Source organism: Acanthaster planci, linkage group LG10 (genome assembly GCF_054643075.1).
Source record: "Acanthaster planci isolate LZ-2023a linkage group LG10, COTS_SCS, whole genome shotgun sequence".
Taxonomy (NCBI): domain Eukaryota; kingdom Metazoa; phylum Echinodermata; class Asteroidea; order Valvatida; family Acanthasteridae; genus Acanthaster; species Acanthaster planci.
The window spans coordinates 16363362-16369010 of NC_141786.1; the positions used below are offsets into that span (position 1 = coordinate 16363362).

The following is a 5649-nucleotide window of genomic DNA, read 5'->3' on the forward strand; positions in this document are numbered from 1 at the left end:
CTGCCATGCGAGGCTGCGTCTCCAAATGCTTGACTATGGCTAGCAGTAACGAACCGGTCGGTATGTTTTTACTGCAGCCGCTAGGCAGTGGCTAACAAAGGCGCACGTTATTTCAAGCTGCAGCCGTAACATTCGATGGCAGGGTACGGACTTTGATCAGTCAGCGCGTCATAACAACACCCACTTTAATTGATTGCCGCATTTGAGCTTGGAAAGGAAAGCTCTATTGTGGAAACAGGATTTATAGTAGAGGACACACAGGATGCCATGTTAGAACATTCGTGATACAAGAGCATACAAAGCTGCATTTTGAACGCCTGTATAAAAGTTTAGTACAATCAATTCAATACAATCTATGCAGGAAAGAAATATGTACATGTGTGTCTATTGTAGTAGGTTGCACGCTTTCTGCAACCAAACTACGTCAAGAAAGTAGATTAAACAAGATTTCGCGAGCCGCACCTAAGCGAATATCACATAACATAAAACAATTCATGTACAATGCATTGATTCTTGTGCAGTGTTTTGGGCGGTGTAATACCCGCCAATTATTCCGTTGTTAATCAGTACTTTATCTTATACCGTTCCAGTCGGAGTTACTGCTACAACCTCCGCAAACCAATCCATCTTTAAAAGATGAGCCATCATAGATTTATACTGTATAAGAAACGCAGGTTCCACTGATTTGAATCGAGCTAACTACACAATTGTGGTCGAAAAGTTAATGCAAATAATGTTTACCATCAGCCCTGATAACTGAACCTAGTTTACCATAAATGTTGAACAGCTTGTGCAGAAACAAATATCCGCAGAATGGAAAGGTTTTACCTTCACTGGCATAAAATAGACTCATCAAAATCGATTACAATTATTGATGTCATGTCTGATTTTCATAATTGATTTATTTTACTGTTCTTTATAAATTCCAGGATACCAATCACCCTAAGACACTAAGTAATGAAGAAACACTGCTGTTGACATCTCTAACTTCGAAAATGTTGATATCTTTATCCCTGTCGCTTACCGGGAAAGTGCTTATTTTGCTCTTTAAATTATAGCGGAGAAAATAATCAAATCACCAAGCATGGAAAAAAGATTCCAACATTTATCATCTATGGATGCGTTCTCCTCGACAACCACCAATCGATTGGTGGTGCGTGTAGCTGCAATGCCACGTGGCCCTATTTGGAGTTGAAAACCAAAAAAACTAAGCATTAACCAATCACTCACGTTCATGAAGAGTTACAAAGCCAGGGACCTAGGATCAACCCTTGTCCCTTCCTCAACAAATAGATCCCGGGAACCTGGAACTATCTATTATGACATAATCAATATGAAGTTCCTGGAAGAAGTGCCAAAGAAATGGCTAACGTGTAGATATGTCCATGCTTAGAAAGTGAACAAGGATTCATGTAGAATGTATATTGAAGCCTCCCCGTCTAGCGGCTCTGTGGAATTTGGAATTTTTCCTTCCCTCACGACAATAAGCTCCAGCCGGGGCCACTTCTCAACCTTCGATCGTTGTTGCCAGGCTTGTGTGAAAATGATCGTGATATTAATATACTGGAAACAAACTTAAAGGTCGAGGTTGGGCTGCCTGTTCTTGACACGGGTTTCTTGTTCTCGCGCTCGAACGGCTGGAACACGACTCAAGAACACTGTTCACGCACCACCTCCTCGTCGGGGTTTTACAGGAACTAACTACATGAACTGTCATAAAGAGGCATCCTTACGAGCCTAGAAGGGAAAAACACATTACCTGATACCAAAGTAAGTCCCATCCGACTACGCTTGTATTTTTTCTCAAGCTTTCGGAGGAAACACTAGGCCTAACTACAATATACACGTCGAGCAGGGTAAAAAAACCCAACATTAAAGTAACATCTCCCCGACGCATATCCATCCTTCGAATGAAAGTCTTTAAAACTTTAGGCGCAGGGAGTTATTTTCACGCGTCATTAATTTATCCATTATGAATAGAGCCTCAAAGTTGACCCCTGATGGCGCGCTTCCGGAACCCTGGTATAGGAAAAATCACGTGCAAAGATTTTAGAATTTGTAACTTGTGTTTCTCCAGTTACTTCTTTAATTAAAAATCCAACTTGGAAAAAGGGCTTTGAAAATCATTTACCAGTATACCCATTTTTAGAAAGTGAAAAAATACCTGACCTAAAAGAGAAATATCCTGCCAAAATTGACCCATCCCCTCCGAAAATCTAAACGGGCTAGCGCAGCGGTCTTGCAGGCAGATGAACATTTACTGTTTAAAATTTTATGGTAGTCTGGCTGTAAAAGCTGAAACTAAACGGACATTTTCACGTGGCTGCAGGTGGTTATAAGGTAATGAACTAAGACCGATAAAGCTACTTTTACGAATGTTTCTAACTTTTGCTCACAACACTAACTGCGTTAAGTCAAATCAATGGAACACGGAATCCATCGACTACAGGTGGGTAAAACTGTTTGCAACTTTTTACAATCTCATTTTCACGTAAGCACGGGGAATAAAAAAAAATAAACGAGCATGAACACGGATAGATCTAGGTACGATATCGCCGGACGTAAAAGGTACAAAATTCGTTTTTTTTTACCCATTTCCACTGGGGTGACTTTTCCTAAATATTGGTTGAGGAAGTCAAAGGTAAAATTCCAGCATGAATGTTTCATGGGGTGGCCTCAGGATTTATTCCTCCAAAATATATGGAACGTGACAGGACGGCCGTAGCGGTGTAAAATCCCCACAGGCGGACCCCGCGGGGGTTGCGGAAGCCCGCTGCGTGACCTCTTACTTTCAGGCTTTATTTGGGATCGACTCCTCGGTGAATCTCGTCTTTAGAACATTTTTGAGCACGTGATGTCAATTGTCACAGTGTGTGGCAAAGAAGGGGTTAAAAATGTAATTAATTAAAGTTTCATTTAGCCGGCGTCGGGCTACGTAGTGGCCTATCAAGCTGAGTTGAGAAACAGGATTTAATGCAACTCCCATAGGACTGTGTGCTAAGTGGCCCCTTGTGTACAATCTAATGGATTATTTACAAAACGGTGCCTGGGGCAGACAGTGGAATGTTTCTTATCAGTGACAGCTGTCTGGAACTTGTCAGAGGCCTCTTTCGGCTATCTTTGAAGTGTTATTGGGGGGGGGGGTTGTGGTGGTGGTACGGCTTGGCTGACGTGTGGCAAGCCCCCCCCCCTCAAATCGGGATAGCTTGGGATTACGCCCCCCCCCCACAGTACTGAGATGTACTTTTGGTGTTTTTTAAGAGCTGTCGAGGCTAGGGGACAATCACTGAAGCATTTATATAACTTTTAAGATGGACTCAGGTCTCTGTAACCCTGAGAAATGATATGGACTCACCTGGCGAGGCCGCTCCCGAGACCGTGTAAAAAAATACTTACCTCGCCCCAGGGTTTTAATGCAGTGTGGAGATGTCTTTTTTTATTTCTGTGCCACATCAATAAATGTCAGCATGGTGAAATAGGTAATAATTCATGTTATTCCTTTCTCCCTGCTTATTTTATTGATGTTGTGAAAGTTCCCAGAGAGCCAAATGTTGGCCACACATTTTAACGATGGGCACCACCTACATCCCATGTAAAGGTTTTATTTTGAAAAAAAAAAAGCAGTTCAGACTTTGGTGCTTAATTGAAATATAAAAGACGCTAGAATCTAACCTATAACCTTGATATATCAATAATGTCACGGACCGGCTTGATTTAAGTCTAATCTTGGAATGTGTTATGAGTTTGGTAGCCATCCGAGTAGTCATAACAGTTCCCACCCCGTCATGCTTGTAACCAGTATTTAAAGAGCTCGGTGGGATATGAAATGGTCAGTTGTCTGTAACTAGTCATATTGCTTGACTTATACATGTATGAGGCAGGATTAGCTCAATGGCTACATCTCTACAAAACTTTGACACATTATTCTTGCGCAACGTACTTTGCCGTGGCGTACGTGCGATTCTCCCTCTCTCCGATCGAGTTGTGTTGGCACATAACGTGAGTTGTCGTTCTTCATCAAACTTTCAAATTTTGTTCACTTTAATTTTGTGTTTGGGTCGTGTTGACATTGCACCCTTGTTTTCATCAACCTTGTGACTAAGCTAGCTTTTCGTCGTTGGTTGATGAGATCCAAAATAGGACAGTTGGCTTCCTTTTCAGTTTCGCACATTGTAGAGAAAGTTTTGTGCATGTGTCGTGCGACCGACGACTGTTGCACGTCAGCGACCTGACGACTGTTGTGTGTATTTTGTGCAATAGATTTACTCAGAGGAGAGAGGCGGGTCCGCACAATGCCCTTGGGAAGTTATTGAAAGTTAGCGTGTAGTGCCATTGGGAATTTAGTAGATTTTAATTTACAATCACCTAGAAACCTAAACAAATACACTTCTGGTTATTGTCATCCTCATATTTTAGATCTTTATATTATAGTGTGGCCTATGCTGTCTCATAATTGTTGGATTGAATAATTAAATCTAATCTGATATGCAATCACAGAACGTCATGTTGTACTGAATACATATATTATTCTTTGATTAATCTGTGATCACTTAGCAGTTTCCTGTCCTCAATTTAAAAGTTGAGCGGACCCACTACGTCAAGGTGGCAACACCCCCCACGTAACCGTGACAACTAATTCTGGCGTCGTAGACAGGATAGGTTTCTGTTAGTTGCCATTCATTTTTGTTAATAAGTAATAATTGTAATTACATGTATATAAACTAGTGATCGCGTGTAAATTCTGGGCATTGTGCGAACCTGGGGGCAAGGACGTTCCTCGTCTGCTTGGACTGAGGCAGTGATCCTGTTTCTTGGATGAGCCGAGCTTGCTACCCGAACTGCTGCCAGTGGAGGTGCGAGAGCCTGGCCAAGTCATTGGAAAAGTTTTAATTCCACCCACCATCCAGGATCAGCCGTGGGGTATGTTCACCAACCCTGCACTATTTTTCCTTGCCTTAGTGTTGTAGTTGCATACATGTACGTATGTTGTGTTGACCAGCTACCTACATGGGCTCATGTCCTTTCTGTATTTGGGGCCAAGTGTGAGTGTGCCTATTTTTGGGTGAGAACCTTTCATGAATCCTTTTGTGGGAGGGCAATTGTTATGTGGATTGAATATCGATCCCTGGTTTTAGTTTGCCCTACCCTTTTCACTTTTGGGGTTCATGGTCTATTGCTCCTTAATTAATGAGAGCTTGTTATGATAGCTTACCAATTTTTGGCACAACTTTTTGTGGCTAGCCAACTACACTGAGAGGGCATTGCAGTATTTATAGCTGTGTCATCAATTTGTTTTATTGTGTATTGATCACATTGTATTACATGTACTAAGTCAAGTTGTGTTTCTTGACTGTACTGCATGTATTAGAGTGTGCTTAAAATTGCACATGTACGTTGGTTTGAGACACCTTCTCTGAAACCTCGGTGGCAGACATGGCAACTCCTGAGGCCTTCAGTGATATTTTTGTGCAGTCCCAAAAGGCCTTAGCTGAGACTTTGGTTGGGGCATTTCAGAATTTGAAATTCCAAAGGGCTCCTGCAGTGAAATTGGCTAAGTTTTATGGCCAACCTCAAAAAGTGGGTGAACCCACTTTGAATGAGTGGATTGATGAGCTAGAGACATACTGCAGGCAGTTGGGCCTTGAGGAA

General features: G+C 42.0%; 1 long non-coding RNA gene across 1 annotated transcript; it reads left to right on the top strand.

The window, feature by feature from the left end:
- Positions 1–3697: 3697 nt before the first annotated feature.
- On the top strand, positions 3698–4499 carry LOC147797871 (uncharacterized). Its single transcript, XR_015426835.1, has 2 exons — positions 3698–3999; positions 4261–4499. It is a non-coding gene; the product is annotated as an uncharacterized LOC147797871 (long non-coding RNA).
- The last annotated feature ends 1150 nt before the right edge of the window (positions 4500–5649 follow it).